At 57.1% G+C, this 21,020-nt stretch overlaps 1 protein-coding gene across 5 annotated transcripts in view; it reads left to right on the forward strand.

The window, feature by feature from the left end:
- Positions 1-854: 854 nt before the first annotated feature.
- The window catches only part of SLC29A1 (solute carrier family 29 member 1 (Augustine blood group)), a 33,910-nt gene continuing 13,744 nt past the window's right edge, over positions 855-21,020 (forward strand). The window contains exons 1-2 of one of the 5 annotated variants that reach the window (XM_032102706.1): positions 855-996; positions 6,942-7,106. The gene's annotated coding sequence lies outside the window, so the exon portion shown is untranslated. Of the gene's footprint in view, positions 997-1,672; positions 1,745-6,941; positions 7,107-9,388; positions 9,659-11,827; positions 11,886-12,002; positions 12,149-21,020 lie in introns of those variants that run through there. The other 4 variants (XM_032102708.1, XM_032102710.1, XM_032102705.1 and 1 more) reach the window with 4 other exon arrangements.

Consider the following 21,020-nt stretch of genomic DNA (forward strand, 5'->3'; position numbering starts at 1 on the left):
GGCTGGGGACAGGCAGTGAGGTGGAGGTGGGCACACGAGGGTCACCAGCAGAGGGACTTTCTCCACGTTCCCAGCAAGAGGTGGAGGAAATGCCGGTGCGAGGTGCTGCTGTGTGGGCGGGGGTGTGCTTTCTGAGCTTCCCCTGTGTTTTACCACTGTCCACTTGGCTCCATAACTCTTGGCTCTGACACCTGTTTTTCTCCAGCACCAAAGCTCAGCTGCCTCCACTTCCTTAATGGGAAGAGACGAGCAGGATGGTAGGGCTGGGAGGGGAGATGCCCTGGGCAGGGGCCAGGCCTATCCAGGCCAGCGAGGAAGCCAAGGCACAGCATTCCAGCCCCGGCAGCACATACCAAGAGAGCAGCTGGTGGGCTGGTGCCAGTTCATTCCTGAGCATCTGCGGGGCCCGGCAGAGGGGCAGTGGGTGCAGGGTGCTTTACTAAGGGCCCCCCTGCTGACCCCAGAGGTCGATGCTGACCCATGGTGGGGTGGGAGCTCAACAAGAGTCCCAGCATGGCCCAAGTCCTGCATAGCAGCATGGGGTGACATGTGCCTCTAGAGAAATACCCCATTCCAGGGACGATGCTGGCACCTGCAGCACCATTTTCAGTACCCCCCTTGTAGTACGGGCTTCATTGTACCCCCGAGGCAACAGCCCACCCACAGCCTTCCCCTCTCCTCCCCTGTGCTGGCACTTGGCCCCACAGCAACCCGCTGACAAATCCCGCCTTTAGTTCCTATGGCAGAAGCCAATTCTCCCCCCCCACTAATCTGCCCGTGCATGCAGCCTCCACCTGCTGAGCCAGCGGAAGCCGTGCTCAGCCAGCCCCAGCCAGCACCAGGGCTCTGAAACCCACTCCGGCTGCAGAGCCTGGAGGGTGGCAAAGCCTTTGCACCCTGGTCCTCCTGCCGTGGGAAATCCAACCCTGCTTAGCACCAGGCAGTGAGGAGTCTGCAGGCAGCATCATCTGGCATCAGGAGAGCTGAGCTATCCAGGTAAGGGCCGGGTGCAGGCAGGGAGGTGACGAGAGTAAGCACTGTCCCTGATGTGCCTTGTTCTGCCGGCTACCAAGGAGAGGGTCTGGTTCCAACCCCCTTCACTAAGCCAAGGTCTTGTCCTCCATTTCGGCTGCTCGGCAGTCCTGCTGCAAGGTCACCCTGCAGCCGGAGCCTGTGCTGAGCTCTGGAGCCATCACACACTGAGGGACCCCAGCCAGGGTCCGGAGCTTTCTAGTCCCCAGCTGCAAGGAGGGTTCGGAGCCTGACCCCGGCGCAGAGGGGAGTGAAACGGGGGAGCAGCAGTGGAGGGGCTGGCTGCGGCACCCTGCCCTCCTTGCCTAGGCAAAAGGACAGCGCGGCTATGCCCCCCTCCCGGGGCAGTAGGGCCAGCTGTCTGTTCCAGGAAGAGGGGAGACACTGGGCAAAAGCCAGAGCACCGGGCATTCCTGTGCCGGAGCTGCGGTAGCGGGGCGACCCCAGCAGCATCCCGCTCGCAGGTGCGGCCGATGCAGCTGGGGGGGCCGGATCAAAGCGGGCTGCAGGGGTGGGGGCACCGGGCTGCAGTCCGGCGGGCCCGGAGCCGAGGGCTGTCCCAGCCCGCCCGCGCGGTGCCCTTGGCGCGGCGGGAAGCGCTAGGACCCGGCGTGCCGCGGCCGGCAGCGCTGGCACCGGGCGGTGCGGGACGGGACCGTGCCCTGCGGGCGGCGGCGCCGCGGGAAGGAGCCGGCAGCTCCCGGGGAAACGTGTAAGCGACGTGGTGGTGCCCCGGCTGCCTCGGGTGCGGGTGGGCGCTGGGGCGGAGCGGGACCCCCGGCAGCAGCGCTCGGGGAAGCCCTGGCAGGCGTCCCGCGGCCGTGCGCGGCGGCCGGGGCTGCGGAGGTGGCCGGGGCTGCGGAGGTGGCCGACTGTCCGACCGGGGCTCCGACCCTGCCGGTGCTGGGTGCTGCTGCCTTCCCTTCCCCTCCATCTACAGGACCCCCGCGGGGCCGGTCAGGGAGGCTGTCCCGGGAACGCAGTACCACGGGGCAAGAAACGCCTCCCCTCTCGCCATCCCCCGATACAGCCAGCTGGGGACGGTGTTTGGTTACCCTGCCCGTGGAGATGTCACCCGACCACTGGCACGGCCGCCGCTTACTGGCCCCGTCATCTTCCTGTGTCAGTCCCAGCCCTCTCTGAGTGCTGGCTCCCTCCCTGCCCCGCCAGTCACATGTTCCTGTACGGCCCCAGGGCTGCCGGCACCACAGGGAACACCTTCAGGGAGCCCTCCACGTTCTTGGGGTTCTTGGGGCTGTGCCACCGCTCACCTCCCTGCCAGAGCTTCTTCTACAGCCCAAATCGCCTCTTGCAGGCCCTTTGCCCCAGTAGTAGCTGGGCACTCTCCCATGACCCTTTCTATTTGTAGAGTGACCGCTGGAAGCTTGCCCTCCCCCCTTGCACCATTCCCCATGCAGGTCCTTTCTCCCCAGGCACCATTCCCTGGCTGCCCTCGGTGTGATTTGGCCCAGCGCAGAGGTCCTGGCTGCGTTGTGAGTCCAAGGCATGACCCAAGGCTTGTTTGCAGGAGCCTGACCTCGTGTGCAGGCGGAAGAGAGGTGAAGGTACAGGCAGAGCAGGGTTCGTAGCATGGCCCTTGACCCAAATGAGTGGTGCCTCTCAAGGTCAGGGCACTGCCCTGCTGCCCCAGTAAAGGTCTTAATGCAAGAGGTGAGAAAACAGGGTCCCCACTGCTGCTTTTTGTCCTTATACCTCCAGTGCCCTGATGCTGTCCTGGGAGGGAGTGGGTGCTGTAGGGGCTGGAATGGATCAGAAAATGTAGGGAGTGAGGGAAGTTGGCACAGTTGGGTGGTAGGAGATAGTGAAACTTATCTGTCATGATCCTCAGGCTTGTGCAGGGAAGGTGATGGAGGATGTGGTGGAGGAGCACCAGCTGTGCTCCACCAGCTGTTTTGTCCACAGACATATAAGAAATCCTGCCATTCACTGCCAGGAATGGTTGGAGCATCCCTGAAGGCAAGCTGGATTGCACTGGGACCAGCAGGATGGGCGATACGGGCAGCAGTGGCAGAGAAGCCTGTCCAGAATCAAAGACAGCAGCCCTGCCCTGAGCTACTGCCAGCAACAAGACCCTCCAGGGATCTCCAGAAAGCTAGGCTTTTGTGGAGCTTTTTTCCTTCTTGAGAAGCCTGTTTTTTTTCAGGGAACCCAGCACCTCCATGACTGCAAGTGCAAAGCAGGGCCAGCAGCAGCACTGCTGGGGACTGCATAGCAGCTCAGCTCTGCTGAGATCTTCCCAGCTCTGCCATCCCAGGATACTGCAGTAGCAAAAGCCAGGTGAGACTTTCCCACCTGCTTGCATCCTCTGGAGATGGCAGATCCTGTGTGGAGAGTGGAGAAGACAGGGGGTTGGTGATGTCTGCAGCTCCTCCCCAGAAGAGGGATCTTTGTGGGAAGCCAGCCACCAGTGTTGTAAGGGCTGACTTTTGTCACCTGGCTTACCAGAAAAGAGATTTACTGGGTCTGGGTAGCAGTGTTAGAAGAGCAGGCTGTTTCCCCGGAGACTGAGTCTCTATCAGCTGAGTATGCATGTATAGAGTAAGCCTGAGGCCATAAGTCCAGGGGAGGGTAGTGCCAGGAGGCCCTCTTGTTCCTGGGGCACTGGGTCAGTGGCACAAGGGTGCTTCTGGATGCCTCACAGCCCAGGATGAAGGGGAGAGGGACGCAAGCTGCCTTTTGGGAAGTAACCTATGCTGAGGAGGTGCACTTCATGCCTTTTCCCATCCCGTCCTTGTGGAACTTGGGGTTCTCAGGGGACTAGCCAGGACTCCGTCTGTGGCCTGCAGCTGAGCAGCAAGCACAGCCCCGCATGATAGTTATCATGTTCAGGGTGACTGTCACAGTGTTGTGTCCTCATGTGATCGATCCATCCTGACCCTGAGATCTGATTCCTATCCCTGCCCTTCTGCACAGTGTGTTACCTACAGGCAAACTCGGTTTCTTTAAACCACCTTCAAACAAAAAGCCCTTGCTTCTGCCCTGGACTTCCCTGCTTACTCCCAGATTTCCCAGCTCCCGCTCATCTCCAGTCCCCCCACGGATTAGCACAGCACACACAACAAGCCCACTCTTCGGGGTGCCTTGCCCCACTTTGTGCACTTGGCTCCCAGTGCCATTTATTCCCCCAACTCCCTGCTGCAGCTCACTGCCTCCTCATCCTCATGGTGACCCCAGTGCTCGGGCCCGTGCCTACCCTACCCTAAACCCCCCGCCCGAGGGGTGGCTTGGCATACGTCCCCACCCTGGAATGCCGGACCCTTTCCCACCAGCCACCAGCTCCCCGCTGCTGGGAGAACGCCCCAGCTGCGATCCCCGCATGCTGCTCCCCCGCCGTCGCCGCCGCATTCCGCGGGGCCGCTTAAGCCCGCGCCCGGCTAATTCCTTCCCCGTGGGCTCCCCGTGCTCCCGCTCCCGCCGGGAGAGGGCCCGCGCCCCGCGCCGCCGCCAGGGGGCAGCCGCGGCCCGCCCGCCGATGAGTTTGCGGGTGCTCAGCGCCGGGCCGGCCCCAGGGCCCCGCAGGGCCCCACAGAGACCCGCAGGGCCCCACAGAGCCCCACAGAGCCCCGCAGGGCCCCCCAGAGCCCCCCAGAGCCCCCCAGGGCCCCGCGGGGTCGGGCAGCTCTGCAGAGGGGTGGGAAGGGGTCAGGGGACAGTGCCTCCCCCCCGGCGACAGGCCAACTCTGCCGCGCTCCCCCCGCGGCATGGGCGCGGGACGCTGCAGGCTCCCAGCCACGTACCCCAGCCCGTCGTGTGAGGGGTGCAGGACCCCCCGAGGGTTTCCTCCTCCCTGGTCCGTGTTACAGCATCCTCTGCCCACGGGTGGAGACTCAGCTTTGCAGAGGGGCTGAGGAAAGGGGGGAGGGCAGTCCCAGCGGTACCCTGGCAGCTGGGCTGCTGGTCATGGGTTTGGCCTGCCCTTCTTTTGATGTCCCATGGTTGTGCTCCACTGGGTGGCCTGGGGGCCTCGTTTCAGCTTGGGAACCTGCGGAAGCATGACTGGCAAGGAGAAGAAATGATGAACGGCTGGTACTGTTGGAAGCTGTGGGAAAGGGCCCTCCTGGAGACCTCCCTGGGGGATGTTTAGGAGCATTCAGCCACAGCTCCGCTGTTGATTCGCCCAAAGGGGAAAGCATGACTGGATGGACTTAGTTTCCAGACAGGATTTAGTCAGCTTTGCCAGACATTTGCACAGAGCGGAATTCCTCCACACCAGCCAGCAAATGTCGGGCCAGGCACAGACCAGGGCTGGCACGGCTGTGAGAACTCCTGGACCTGTGTTTGGAGCTCTCATCTCTGCAGGTGGCCATGTGCCATGGTCCCCGTGGTGAGCACAGAGACTGCCCGGGAGCAGGCTGGCTGGGAGAGCAGGTGGGCACCTTGGCCCTGCCCTGCCACGCAGGATGGGCAGACTCTGGCTGCAGCAGCACTCCCTGAGTGCCGGAGCATGGCTCTGCCTGCTGCCACCAAGGTGCCTCGGGAAGGCTGATGGGGAGCCATTGCTTCAGGCTATCCTCCAGAGCTGGGATTCACCCATCCTCCAGAAAGCCGCCTTCTGCCTTTTAGATGGTTCTGGGAGTCGCTGGGCACCTTGCTACACTGGGGTGTGGATGGACTTTGTCGAGGGGGGAACAGGACCACACGGCAGCTGCCACCCCTCTTCCTCTTGCCAGGTTCCCTGGCTCCCAACAGTCCACAGCTCCCCCACGGTGTTTTACGAGTGTGGCTGAGTGCCAGCCAGCTCCTTCCTTAATGGCTGTGCTCCATCGTGGGAGACTGGTGCTGCCAGCTAAGGAGCAGGATGTGCCCCCGGCGCTGCTTCAATGGGCCAGATGACCTTGACTATAGTGTGGCTCCCTCTGCCAGCCCCAGCTCCATCCTCCGCCAAGGAGACCTGGTGTGACACCCTGACCGGGTGCTTGGAGTGGTCTGTGCCCGGGGCTACCATTTCTGAACGCCACAGGATGTTCCTGCCTGTCGATGAGCCAGGGGTTAACCCTGTCTCCTCTGGTACAAATGGGGCCTGAACTGTGTATCTTAAGTTTATCCAGGCCTCAGCTTGGGCTCTGGCAGGCGGAGACTGCCTGCTGTGAGGTAACATTTCACCCTTGGCCGGTGGCGGCACAGCTGTCACTCAGTAACTAGCACCCAGCAGCTCAGCTGGTAATTGGTGCCATTAGTCAGTATTTACTCCCTTAATGCTTGTAGGAGAAAGCACATGGGCAGCTGGAGCTCGGGAGAGGGTAGCAGCAGTGCAGGGAGGGAGGCAGAGGGTTGGGGATGGATTGCCAGGGAAGGATTGTGCGAAGGAAGATGGTGAGGATGGGAGACCCTCAGCAGTGGCTTGGGCAGAGGGGCTTGTGTCCCCCCATCCTGACAGCAGGGGGATGCCCTGTGTCCCAAAGATGCTGCTGTTCCACTGGGGCAGGCTGCCCCCACCTCCAGCAGCCTGAGAGGGGGCTGGAGTTTGACTGGACCCCACTGTCCGTGCCAGGTCCCAGGAGCCCTGTGGGCACCACGGGTCCCTTGCTGAACTAGGACCAATCAGTGGACAATGGGATTTGTTTCTGCTTGCCCAGCTGGAAAACACCCATGGCCTTGCCACTGGGCTGGGAGGCCCTTCCTTGTCGTGTCTCCAGACCATTTGCTCACCAGGGCTGTGAGTGCTTTAGGAGTAGTGGTATCACCACATTGCATCTCAGTGCTACCAGCAAAGGTGGATGCTTAGCACGGGGAGATGGTGAGGCTGATTGGGAGCAGGAGCCTCCCCCTGCCCTGCCTTTCCTTGGAGGGTTTCACCAAGGGCTGCTCCGCTGCTGGCAGTGAGCTCCTGCTGCCCTCAGCCCGCTAGTGAAGAAGTCACAGGCAGCTGCCTGACTTTATCCCTGCAGGCCGGATCGTGCAAGGAAGCAGAGGGACGACAGGATGCTGGAGGTCTGCGTGGCTCCCTGCAAGCGGTGATGTACCAGCTGGATCTCTGTGCCACAGGCAGAGTTCAGGAGAGTATTGCAGCCCACTCCTTACCCACCTCATCCCAACAAGGCTCAGGCCATCAGGTGAGCATGACCTCTGCCTTAACCACCTCATCCCAAAATGCAGGGCACCGAGAGCCCAGGGGTTACCATCAGGAGTCCTGCAAGCAATGACTGGAGATCTCCCGCCCCAAAAGGGTCTGCCAGCAGCTCTTCAGCCAGGACCCTGCTCCAGGGTCAGCTGGGACCAGCAAGGGAAGAGGAAAACTAAAATAATCGGTCCCCGAGCCATTTGCTGATCTCAGCAACAGGCTGAGATGCTTTGTTGACTAACAAAGCATCCATGATCATTGTAGTCTCACTATAACTGGATTCCTGGGAGCCTGCAGTGGGTTTTTTGCCCCCGTTGGCTAATAGATTAATAACGCGCTGGCACTTGACAGAGGTTCGGCACCTTCTATGTTTCCCTCCATGTGACTGATTAAAATGCCCCTTTCCCCCCTTTCCCGATAGGGCTGCCTTCTCACACACGCAGGCAATTGGATACAGCTGCTAATCTGCTTGCCACTCCACTCCTGCCTGCCTGCTCTGCCTTTCAGACATACTGGCTCTCTGTTTCTCTGCTCCATGGCACCGAGGGCCAGTGCAGAGGCTCTTTGAGCTGACTGCCCATGCCTTCCTCTGGAATGGGGCAGGCAGCATCCAACGGAGGGAAACACTGTCACTGTGGGTCGTGCTTGCAAAGGGAAGGGTGGCTTTGCAATGGAAAGGAGAGCTGGATGGCATGCAGCCCCCTGGCCTCAGCCCTGCTGCAGGCTGATGGCCTTGCCATGCCTCAGTTTCCCCTGTCCCTAGCACAGGCACATTACAGGGAAAGGGAAATCTCATTGCAGAGGAGGGCTGGTGGGTTAATTAATGTATGGTTGCAAAGTGCTTGGAAATCTCCAAGGAAAACGGTCGACGTGGGTGCCAAGTGTAAAGGATTCTGAAAACATTAAGTGCCTGCAAATGCTGCCTAGCTCCTCAGGCCCTAAAACTCAGATATTGCCCAAGAGGCACCAAAAATATTCCTTCAGCTCATGTGATGCATTATCCACTGCTCGGAATAAATCTCCCTTTTTGCTCTTGCTTTCCAAACCAGCTGTTTATTTGTTTTCCCCTTTTGGATTTCATAGCTTTAGTTAAAGCAGGGAATTGCTACAAGGGAGGAAGGAAAAAAAAAACCCAGCTTTTGTGAAAGGTTGGCAGCAAGCATCACTGAAGGGAGAGCACTTCGCCTGTTTGTTCTGCCTGTTACAAACTAGCTGTGAGCAGAGCGTACAAATTGGGCTCCAGGTGACGGCGTCGCAATGCCCGCAGTGCACGTTCGAGTTTTCAGAAAGAAAACTCAAAGGGCTGGGCAGCTTCAGCCCCACCAGCATGCTCTGGGAAGCATGTCCATGGGACTCCCAGCCTTATGTAAGGGAGAGGCTTTGCTGGCTGCCTTCCTCCCTTGCCTTCTCCCTTTGCTCTGGGGAGCGCAGCAATCTGCCAACAGCAGCAGCGTGTTTTGGCACTGTGCTGCTGCTTTGGGGATGGAGAGGGTGGGAACGCAGCAAGCCCCTGGGCCACACTTGAGGCTGCCTTTTCTCCTTGCCCAAATTACACTGGGGAGAAACATCTAGATCTGTGGGTCATGCAGTGGTGGGCCCAGTACCAGTGCTGGGCAAAGCACAGCTGTTTCCAGTTTGGAGCAGAGACTGTTTCCGTAGCTGTTTGTTTTTTCTGGGAGGTTTGCTATTGTACACGCAGAGGTGAAGATGATAACATGAGAGTCACTTGGGAGCAGAGGGTTCTTCAAACACAACACCTTTGCCAAGATGAAGCAAGGCAGCTTGGCCCTGCAGCAAGTGCTCATGTTTGTGGGGCAATAAATGAGTTGTTATTGGCTGTGCAATTTGTTACCTTCCCATACACCGCAGAGGGGGTGTCACCCCTCTGAAACTGCATGCTGCCATTGACATTACACAACCCAAGGACTTGCATCACTCTTGGGAGCAGCCGTGCTCGCTGAGGGGCTGAAGTGCCTCTACAGAGAAGAGAACATTGAGTGAAATGTCTCCTGTCCTGCACCAGCCAGGGCTGGATTTTAAAGGACACTCACTCTCTCCCAGACTTAGCCTTCTTCACCCCATGGTGTCTTGCTCGCTCCAGGTCTTCTACCTACACAAGAGAAGACATCATTAGGCCCCGTCCTGCAAGTTGGTGATGGGTTGGTGCACAGGTCTGTGCAGGGAAGCAGCCAGCAGCCCGTGCTGTACTTAGGAGCTGGAAGCTGCCTTTCTCCGTGCCTCCCCTCGGGCCTGTCTGCTGGCCTCCTGTCTGCCTGCGGTCACCGGTGGCTGGGACACTGTTCAGCGCTAATGGATTTCAAACCCCCCCTCGCCAATGACAGACGTCTCTGTTGAGAGATGTTGATTCCCCTGCTTGGGGGAGTGGCTGTGCAGACAGGACCAGAGCTGCAAATTAGAGAACATTTAATCCTGTACTTTGGTGATGGTAAGTGCTACGAGCCCTGCTGCTGAAAGCCTGGGGTGAGGCAGTGGTTACACCCACCCTGTCCTGAAGGAGAGACTTCCTGGAATATCCACTCAAAGGTAAATTTTGTGGTGTTTCTCCTCCCGATGGGATCTGAGGTTATAATGATGCTGAGAGCCTTGTCCTGGCTTCTGGAAGCACAGTGTCAGTTTGGCTGGGCAACGCCAGTCTGGACCCTGTCCTCAAGTTCTTGGGGGAGTTGGTTCTCACAGCTTTTAGTCTGTGCTAAAGTTGGAGCTTATATAGAGAAAAATAAAATTGTAAAGATGCTCATGCTGCTTAGCAGCAAGTGTGGACATCACAAGGAGAAACACGGCACCCAAGCTGCTGTGGCATCCTGGGTTCCAGGGACTACCAAGGGGGCTTGTGGGGCTCTGTGGGTGACAGCATGGCACATCTCAGAGCTAGAGAGGAGGTGACAGGAGACATCCCAAGCAGGCGACCTTGCTTTTCTGTTTTGTTCAGATTTAGCAGAGAAGAGAGGCGATAGGAGAGGAGAGAAAAGACGAGGTGAGGCAAGGTGGGGAGAAGAGAGGTCTTGTCTGTGTTGTAGCTTAACCAGAAGACCTTCCAGATCAGAATGGCTTAGGGAAAGGGGCCTGAGGAAAGGCAGGCCCAAGGCTTGGATCTGTCATTGCCTGGGAGATGCAGCCTGGGAGCTTTAATTGGACATGAGAGCTTTTAAATTTAATTTGATCTGATATGGATCTTAAATTTAAGAGAAGAGCCTCCTGTCTTACTATCTGGCAGCATTGTCTGCTGCTCCCTTCATGTTGTTAGTGTACCCTCGTATCTGACCCCAGAAGCCCATAACCATGACAAGTATCTCTGACCAGCACAGAGGGAGAGATCCAGCTGTGGAGGCTGCTACTGAGCAGATCAGTGAAGAGGTCTCTTCCTCAGGGTGACACTCTGCAGTGTCATCGTTGCAGATCAGAAAGCACTGGTAGTTGTCTCAGCCCTGTAACCACTGTCTTTTTCTTGGGCTTTGAGGACTTTTTGCTTATGTGGCAATGTTTTGTAGGTCTGTCTTAAAATACAAGCTTGGTGCTTGGATTCTGCAGGAAGATGTGTGTTAGAGATCATCTTGCTGAGAGAGCGTGAGAATGAGAATCTGACAGAGCTTTCGGGGGTGTTTAACTTCTGGTTTTAATTTCTAACCCAAACTGATCACCATCTGCAGAGAATTTTCTGAGGCTGTTTATTAATGGAACAAATGTTTTCATGGTCAAAGCTGCTGCGGGGACTTCCTGGTGCCACTGCCTGTGTCCGCACAGTACAGTGAATGGAGAGAGCCAGGAGTGCCCTGTTTTCCTTTAAACACCCAGCTACATAAAAAACCCCCAAACTTGTGTGACTGTTTAACTGCATTGATATGAGGTTAAAAACAGGTGCACTCCCCTTTACTGGTGGACAAAGTACCTGAGGAATCCTCCACGTTTGCAGTTCAGCTGAGCAACAGGCTTTTATCACAGCGGAGTAGATATTTATTCTGGAAAGATAGGAGCCTGGAGGCGGCAGCCTGAAAAAACTCATCTTAGAGTTTGTTCCTGCCCTTTGGATACTGCATACACACGGTACTTATATCCTCCGAATATAGGGGGATTGCTAAGGTTCACAGGGCTCTGCACATTGCCTGCCATCCTGGGTAGCACCACCACGAATACACAGTGCAAAAAGCTGTCTTTAATCCTCTCTGTGACTTATAGAATCATAAACGGTTTGGGTTGGAAGATCATTGAGTTCCAATCCCCCTGCCATGGGCAGGGATGACACCCACTAGATCACTTACTCCAGACAGTTATTTATATATGTGTATACACATGCGTATGTATATATACGCTTGTGTATGTATATGTGTACGTATATATACACATCCGTATATGTATAATAAGGATATATATTACACCCTTAGGTGGTGAGTGCCAGCAGAGAGTGTTTTTGTCTGGATTAGAACGCAGCATGTGGGACAAGTGAGGAACGTAGCAAACTTAGGGGCCAGTTCACACTCCATTCAGAGCCATACTTTAATGCATAGCTCCCGTTACAGCTATAATATTTACTAACGCATGGAGATTAACGCAAACCCGGCGCTGGGTGCGGCTCCGGAGTTAGAGAGGGCTTGCTCTGCTCTCTCTTCCCAAGAAGCAGGCGGCCCGCGGCCGGGGGTTTTCCCGCCAGATGCGGGGCGTGGAGCTGCAGTCGGCGTAAAAATGGGGGCGGGCAGGGGCGGGCAGGGGAAGGGACAGCAGCAGAACGCGGGGCGGCGCGGACAGCGCGGCGCAGGTGGGTTCCCCCCGAGGTGCGCACGGCTGCCCGCGGAGGGGTCGCGGCTCTGCTCACCCTTTCTCTCCCGGGGGCGGGGGGGAGCGGGGAAGGGGCGGGAAGCGGGGAAACCCGCCGCCTCTCCCACGCGGGAACCGCGTGGCACTGAAGGCGGCAGGAGGGGAAGGAGGAGTTTAGAGAGCGGGACGGAGGCGGCGGGTTCATCCGCACCGGCGAGAGAAGGAGCCGGAGCCGGCAGGCAGCGGTGGGCGCCTGCGTTCCAGGTATTGGCTCAAAGTCGCCGAGCTTTTGGCCACCCCGGCTCCCTCCGAGGCTCCACGAGGCGTTTCAAAGCTGCCGGGTGCGTGGGCAGCCCTCGGAGGAAGCCGGGGGATGCCCCAAGCTCAGAACCCGGCGCCACAGCGTGGGGAGAGGCGGCGTGCGAGTCGCGGGTTGGGGGGCCGGAGGGGTGTAAGATGCACAGATACTGCTTTTTGGGGGGGGATTCTTCCTTGCTACCTTGCACGGCAACTACAAATCCCCTTTCACAGTTCCTGCCGGGGGGAGAGCATGTGGTTTTGGGGATGCGAAGTGGAGCGGCCAGCACGTGGCTCTGGGGATGCAAAGCGCACCGATGCTCTGATACTTGGGACGCAGGACTTCACCGAGGGGTTTGTGCAGCGCTCCTGCGGCCGCAGAGGTGCACATCCCTGCCGAGCAGTGGCGCGTGTGCACGGCAGGCAGTGTCTGCCACCGTGCCTCAGCCGACGGGTGTTGTGGGGAGCCGCTGGCAGGCGCGTGGGCAGGGTGTCGTGTGCTGCTGTGCGAGAAGTGGGGCAGAGCCCCCTCGGCTGACAGAAAAACTGCTGGGTCAGGGTTGCTTCAGGTCCTGCTCAAGAAAATGCTCCCAGTTGGCTGTGGGATGCTGTGGAAGATTTCAATGAGTGTTTCTTTCCATTCCTGAGCAAACCGTCAGCGTTAAGGGAGAGCCTGGTCCAAGCAGAAGCACCAAGAGCTCCTGTAGAGCCCTTTTGTGCTGTCCTCCTCACCCCTGTAGTTAAATCTGAGCTTCACACCCCTGCTGGATGCTAATACTGCCAGACCAACACAGTCCCTGCCTGTACTCACCAGCACTCCCATCTGCCTCTTGGGAATGGGCTGTGGAACTGCAGACTGTGTGGGAAGGCAACAGCGGCTAAGCCCCGGAGCTGTGGGATCGCAGACAAGTAAAGCCTGTATCCTTGATCCCCAGGGCTAGGGGCTACAGGAGGAATTTGTGCAGCTGTTGGCCACAGCTGGATGCACTTCCCGGCAGCTCTGAAACAGAAAGCAGCCCAACAGCCCCTCAGTTCCCTGTTGTGAGCAGACACAGTTGAGGGACTTCTGTGAGTGCCGACATGGGAAATCCCACTCTCCTTCTGCACTGCATCCCAGCTTGGTGGCATTGTTTCCACTCACCAGCCCCTGGAAGGTGCTGGACGGCCTCAGGCTCCCTCGAGCCTGCCTCCTCTGCAAAGCTATCTCAGGATGTGGCTGTGCAGGGATGCTTTTCCCTTGGGTTCACTTTGTGCAGCTCATGGGCCACTGATAGTGTCAGTCCGGTGCTGACACCACATGTATGCCCTCCAAAGCACTCCTGCTCCTGCCATTGCTTTTTGCTCCTGGAAAAGACAGGTAGGCTTGCTCTTGGCTCACCAAAAAGGTTTTCACAGAGCAAAGGCACCTTCTTTTCAGCACCAAGGGCTGTAACATCAGACCCAGAAGATGCTTTGCAGGATGACTCTTCCCTCCACAACTAGCACAGACACGAGGTGGAGGCTTACACTGTATCAAATACCTGGAGTGAGGAGGCTGAAGAAATTCACTTCAGCTTGAATCAGTAGATGTAGCACCAGCACACAGGACAATATGGCACCTGCATCCTGCAGTTGTCCCTTTTCTCCAGTCCTTGCCAAGCTGCATAATTAACTACTGGCATCAATTCCCAGCATGGCATCCGTGCTCTCATTATCTTGGGCTGGGAGGTGTTAATGAGCTTCTTCCTCTTTAAAGATGAGCCATGGGCTTTGTTGTTGCCCTGGCCTGACCTGTCTTATTCCTTGTTGTGGTATGGGGGTAAGCCAGGGTGTGGATGACAAGGTGCCCGTTCACCCACTCCCATGCTGCACCTTCCTCACTCTGCCCAGCTTCATTCCCAGCTCTCCTGGCAGAGGCAGGGCTTAGGGAGCAGCCCATTGGGATGGAGGGAGCCCAGGACCACCTGTGTGCCCTGTCCAAGTGGAAAGGCACCAGCCACTGGCTTTGGGAAGCCAGCAAACAGCTTCTGGTGGTTTTCACGGGACACATGTAGATCTTGGTTGTTTTTGTTCAGTGTAATGTCCAGGCCCTTGGCAAGTGCTACGGAAGCTGCAGCACCTGCTCTCATCCACAGAATTCCATTCTCTAGTGGTCCTTGCCAGCTCCGTGCTGACCCCATAATGTAAACCTCGCTTACCTCCCTGTGCCTTCCTGAGCCTTCCCAACACCAAGCTCTGTCCTGAGACACCTGCCAGCCCAGCACTGTGCTGCTTGGGGCTGCAGGACTGCCAGCTCCCAGAGTCTCATCTCTGTGCTAACTCTTACTCAGCTGCCAACAAGCTGAGGCCCAGAGCACTATGTGGAGTGAGCTACAGGCATTTTCAGCCAGGCAGAAGTCAGGGTTTTACCAGCCACACAGCTATTTTGATTTGATTAAGCAGTGCTATAGGAAGCTGTAATTGCTTCTTAGGTTAAGAGTGTGCAAGATGTGGGATGGGGAACAACTGTGCAGAGTAGGAGCAGACCCTGGGTGGGTCTGGTTACATCAGGATGCGTGGTCTGGAGGGTCTCAGTGCCCCAGCTGAGGCAGCAGCACAGTACTGCACCCCATTTTCCCACTCCAGATTCTGCAGACCTAGCTGGGGGGCTGTATATGGGCTCTGGAGTCCCCGTGTTGGAGAAGAGCTGTGATGCTGCATGAGGAATGCTTCTGAGGATTGCTGTTCCCATGAGACAAGGGAAGCTGTTGTGTAGGAATAACACTAATAGTCCTTCTTAATTTCATTGCTGATGGAGGTGATATGAAAAACATCACTGTTGTGACCTTTTGGTCCTGCTCTGGCTTGGAGCAGGCTTTTTCCTGGTCTTGCCAATCCCCAAGAAAGGGGAGGCTCAAAGCTCTGTGTGTGTGGCTTTCATGCACTAACTGTGACACAAATTGGTGAGCCCGGCGTTCTGGGTGCAGTGCTCAAGGCTCTCTTTCAGCCTCTTGGTTAAGCCATCGGTGAGCACAGTCAGGTTTTATCTCCAGGAGACCAACTTTCCTTGGGGCCAAAAGGGAGCAGAGACCTATTGCCTGCCTGGCAGCTCGTACAGAAGCTGTCAGCAGGAAATCAGGCAGATTTCCGCAGGGCCTTCTTGCTGCTTCCTACCACACGACTGCCAGTGAGACTTGCTTTAGTTCATTTGCTTTAGAACTAGTCTGATAGGAAGGCACCTCGCTGTGAAATTTCCAGCTGGAAATTCATGGAGTGAGCAGACCAGGAAGCTGCAGAGGGAGGAGGCAGGCAGGGGCTGGAGGTGAAGAGCAGGGCTGGGAGAGATGTGGCTGAGTGGGCAGCAGCAGTGGGACTGGAGGGTCGTGCCATCGGCCTCCCATGTGCTGAGCAGCTTGCTCTGGCCACGTACTGAGGCTCAGTCACGGCAGCAGGACTGTGTCATCAGCCGTGCTGTGCCAAGGGCAAGCCATCAACCTGAATGTGTATCTGCGTCCCCAGACTGACACTGAAGTGGCTCCAGCCTCCTGCAAGGCTGCTGGGGAGAGGGTTGTCCTGCCTGGGTTGCCCTGCTTGGCTTCTCTGCTGCCCAAGCTGTGGCTCCAAACATGGTCCTCATCCCTGCTTGGTTCATTTTTCCTTGCACATCCAACCACTGACACTGTGCAGGGACACAGAGCCAGTTTACACCTGCAGCTGAGGGCCTGCTCACCTGGCTCCAGCCCCTGAGGGCTTTGGAGTTTTGCTAGAGTTTTTGTTCATGGTCATAGTAAACCCTCATGAGAAGAACTCCCCTGTTTTAAGCTTGGGGATAACCCCTGGAGAACAGCCAGGGTGGCAGGAGGGACTGGTGACAGATCTGGCTTCTCAGTCCTGCCCAAGGCTCAGGGTTGAAGGAGATGCCAGCCTTATCTGCCTTGCCTGCTCTGCATGTGACAAGCCTTGTTATTTCCTGGCCTCAGGACCAAGTTGGAGGCAATTCCATATTTTATCCTCCTTCAGTGCTGTACGCTCAGCTCCCTGATGGTATTTGCTCTGGACTGGACTTCTGCCCCCACAGGGAGCCCAGTGCCACAGGACGCACACAGTGCTTTCATCCCATTAAGGTTTGTAGGTGTTGGGCTGTGGCTGAGGATGGCAGGGTTGGGTGGGTCTTCGTGGCATCCTGGCAAGAGCAGGAGTGTTATCCATTAACCACAGGAGGAGACAGACCAACGGCAATGCAACCAAGCTATTATGAAGTGATCCACCCTACCCTGCAGCTGCTCCTTCCCGTCTTCACACCCACTCCTTGTGGCCACGCAAGGCTGGCGTGTCTGTGTAGTGAACCACATCAGGACATCGATCTGCCAGTGTGTTCCTGGACAGGGCTGTTACCCCGGAGGCAGCGGGAACGGGGTGCCCACATGATGCAGAATCCATGCCTTGCGGGGGATGAGGGAGGTGCTGAAGAGCACTGCGTTCTCCTTGCCTGGGCTCTGCAGCTGGGCTGCCTCCAAAAGGGGAGCCTTTGACCAGAAACAAAACAGCATCAGTAAATAGCCTGGCAATCGATACTCAACACACAAGTTATCTGCTACCAGCTGTCCCTCCCTTCCTTCGCTGTGGCTGTGAGGGGGATGCACTGTGTCAGAGGGGATTGCTTCAGCAGGGCTCAGCCCCTGGGCTCCCCATCCCTTGGCATCACTGTGGGAGTGCATCAGCATCCACCCAGGCAAGCCCTGATGGACACCTTGCCAGATGGCCAGCCCACCTCAGTGAGGCTGCTGTAACCTTGGGTCTCCCAGCAGGGTGTCTAGAGCTGCCTTCATCTCCTCTGCTCCCCACATTAATCTGGGGAGGCTGAGAGGCTGGTGGAGCCTGCAAGCCAATGCTAGCGGCTGCGAAGTGCCATTTCCACATGAGCAGAGCATTTGGTGGCTCGCATCCAGAGTTTTCCATGCTTCCCTGGGATATCCTGAGGATACTCAGGGTCCCAGACAGGCTGCGATATCATGGCTGTGGCACACTGGGCGGTGGCTGTTTGCACGGATGTAGCAGCACAGGCTGGGATTTGGAAGGGACGCGACTTGCTCTTTCCCAACTTGTGGCTGGGCTTATTATTATTGGTTGTGTGGGAGATTCTGTTTTGATGGGATTTGGGCAGACACAGCTGTCCCCACCTCCTGTTTTCTCTCCCTGCCTGATCCTACTTGCATAAAGATTTCCCTGTTTTGCTGCTGTTTAGCCAAGGCCAGTGCCAAGGGTGGGAGGTTTGGGCTCTGACTTATTTGCTCCGAAGGAGGTGTCTGCCTCGAGTCTTGCTTTGGCTCCTCATGTGAGACCTTAGTCCTGCCAGGCTGTTTGGGGAAGCTGACTTATTCAGGGAAGAGGGTGCCAGAGATGGTGCTTCTGCCCTGGGTGTTTGCTCCAACTCCTTTGCTTGCACCACATCTCTGACAGCATGCTGCCTCCTTGGCTTTCCATTCCTTGGTCCCCGGATTGTGGGTTACCCACACAGCTCTTCTGTGTCTGCCACAGAGCAGGGATATGGCAAACCCAACTTTCAGCAGGCAGCATCTTTCCTGCTGGGAAATGTGCAGGTGTATGTGGCTCCTCGAGTCCCTTCAGCTTCTGGGACTTGTGGGGACCCCTTTACCCCACTCTTTGGAGATGGCTGCAGCTTTGGAAGTGAGTGATTTGGCACAAGCAGACCCAGACAGGACATCCATCCCTTCCCCTTTCTTTTGTTTCTGGGGATTGTGGGGTGCCCCTTGGCTGGGACAAAGCGGGTTTTTGAGGTGAGGGGGGATAGACACTCTCTGTCTCTTGGAGCAGAGCCACTGTGAAATAGCTGCATTTAGCATCTGAAGCCAGTTCGGGATTTGCAAGATGCTGTGGCTGTCCGGGCAGCGAGCAGGATCTTGGCAGGACGGGTGGCTGGCAGACAGACTGCACGGGACCCCAACAAGTCCCAAAACCTGCTTCTGTGCTCACCATCCCCTTTCTCAGCAGGGCTGCAGACATTTAATGCCAAAAGCAGCGGTCAGCCAGGGCCCCTATTCTGAGCTGGCCTACAAGCGAAAGGCCCCTTTGGTCTGTGGGGACCCAAGATAGCCCATGTATTTCTGTCCTGGCCACTGGGCACAGCTGACATGCAGAGGACTGAGCCAACCTCGACTCGCCACAGGCCAGTGGTAGTTGGCTCCTGCATGTCTGTCCCAGCTTCTGCCAAAGGGGGCTGCTGCTCAGTGGGGAGGAATTGCCTCTCCGAATTTTGGAAGCTGGGGTGATCGTGACACCAAGGGAAGATTGTGTTGTTCTGGCTCTGATTTCATTTCTGTGTCCTCCACTAAATTGGAAACAGCTGTGCAGCCCAGACCAGCCTCCAAAAAACTGCTGAGGGGGAGCAAAATGATCTTTGCACCTCAAACAGGGCTGGCAGCCTGCTGTAGGCCTTCTGCTGGGCTGTCCAGGTGTGAGGGCAGGGCTCACTTTGTCCTGCCCTGGGGATGCTCTCCCACCTGCTCGGGGGACAACAGTTCAGCAGCTCCCACTGGGTTTGGGCAGCTCTTGCCTGCTGAGGGTCCTGCCAGCTCTGCACCTTTGAATCTGGCTCCATCAAGGAAGAAGCCAGAGCTGGAAGGACAGCCTCTCTCCTGGGAGGTGGAGGTGCCGTGGGGTGCAGGAGGTGGCCAGGTGGCAGGGGGTTGCTGCAGGCAGGTGCTCTCACTGCTGGTTGGCTGCCAGCTTTTCCTGCTCTTCTAGAAGCATCCCCATTTTGGGGACAAGTGAGTGAGGGCTCAGGCTCTCCTTGGGGAAAGGAGTTCTTGTAAAGTGCAGGGTGGCATTTGGGGTGGGAGAGTGGTTGAGCTGAGCCCTCCAAGCCCCTTCTGCCTTGCCCCTCACTGCAGGACTGTCTTGAGGACCTCTCAAATAGAATGTAAGCTGTCCCCATCCTTCTCCTCTGGACCTTCACTGCAGGTTTCTCCATGCTCAGCTCCTTTATGTTGTTCCTGGCCTGACTCCTTCTGGGGTCTGCCAGCTCTGAGCTCAGTCCTGGAGCCAGGAATATGAAGCAATGAAGGGGGAATCATCTCCACTCTACATCCCAGTACCCTGGGGGCTGCTGGGGGCAGGTGGCCTCCTGCAGTCCTGCTCTTCCTCTCTGGTGCTGCTCCCCAAGCAGTGACCTTGGAGTAACCATGTGTTATTGGCTGATATGACCCTACCAAGCCCAGGAGAAGGCAGGCTACGGAAAAATTCATCTTACCCCTCTTTCATTCGTTGGCTGTGGGATTCTATCCCCTGGGTTTCCTCCCACGCATTCAGTGAGTCCTTATCTTCAGACTTGTCTGGCTAAGAGCTGTTTTGCTCTGGTCCTGTTTTGCTGTAAGCTCCTCTTCGCTCCCCTCAGCTGCAGACATGAGGGGGAAGTGGGACATGGTCCTGTAGGCTCAGCCCACCCCTCTCACGTGCTTCAGCTGCTGCCTAAGGTGTGGCCAACCAAGATACCATCAGTGCAGACAGACAGGGATTCCTCTTGAGCAAGCCTGAACACAGAGAGGGCAAAAGCTGCTAATGCAAAAGAGGTGCATCTGACAGCCACATCCTAAGGGGTCTTACCTAAGCGCTGTCCCAGCCCACCAGGGAGCATCCCTCTTCCCACCCGTGTGGAAATAAGGCTGTGGGATAGCCAGGCTGCAGGCAGGCAAGAGCCATAGCTGTGCTTTGTGTTGTGCATGGTTGGGATTGCCATTGTCCTCTGTGCATGGCTGTCCTGGCATGTGCTGGCCTGTGCCACTACTGCATCAAGACCCAGGCTCCTCTGTGCAAGGAGGACCTGCTTCCAGCTCGGGGCTGCCTCTGGCTGCTCCTTGTGCTCCCAGCTGAATTTTACATTAATGATGTCCGGTTGTTCTCCCCAGGTGTCCTGTAAGGTTTTCTCCACTTGGAAGCGGAAACGTGGTTTCCTCCCATTGTGCTTCTTCCTGCTGCAGCCCCCAGATCGATTCCAGGGAAGCACCCCTTCCAGAAGCACTTCCCCTCCCCGTGGCCCCCAGGCAGCACCTCCACTGGCCATGCTGGCACCCCTGGGGCTTGGACCAGCCCTGCAGACATGGGCTGTGAGGGTCTGCTGAGGATGCCAGGCAAGGATGAAGGTTTGCGGTGAGGCACCCCCAGGCTCTCCCCAAACCCATGATGGTCCCTCAGGAAGCCATGGTCAGGTGTTGTGAGCTTGGTATGAGCTGTGCATGCCCACAGTGGGTCACCCTCTGCCCCTTCCCACCTTCTTGCAGTTCCTGGAGGTGCTGAAAGCTGCCTGGAAGCACCATCCAAGTCCTGGAGATGGTTTCTGCCTGGGCTTGGAGGCTTCTGCAGCTGCACTGAGTGAAGCCCTGAGCAAATCCCTCCCTTTGCCCTTGGGAGAAAGGGTCTTTGTTTTAGTAAATTTCCAACAAATGGAGTTTGAAGCTAGCCCTGGAAAAACATGTCTCCTTCCACAGCCTCCCAAGAAGCAGGTCAGGGTTTTGGCTTGTAGGGGATGGTCCTTTCCCTGGGCAGAGCAGCCTAAGTGGGTGCCATCAGAGAAACTAGCTTCTTGGAAGAATCCCGTCTCTGCAAACAATCTCCTGACATCAGCTTATCTCTTTTCCTCTGACGCCTGCTCATAAATGACGTTTCCCCCCCCCCCCCCCCCAGCTCCTGCCCTCCCCCAGGCTCTTGTATCTCCTCCTGCATCCCCAAACCACCGGCCCTGGAGCAGGCAACGGCTCCAATATTTGTGGGGCTTTTCCTACCTCTCCCAAGGCGGCATTGTCCCTGCATCGTCCTGTGGCCTGAAGTGACAAGGAGCAAGGGGCTGGGACCACCCTGCCTTTCT

Source organism: Corvus moneduloides, chromosome 3 (assembly GCF_009650955.1).
Source record: "Corvus moneduloides isolate bCorMon1 chromosome 3, bCorMon1.pri, whole genome shotgun sequence".
Taxonomy (NCBI): Eukaryota; Metazoa; Chordata; class Aves; order Passeriformes; family Corvidae; genus Corvus; species Corvus moneduloides.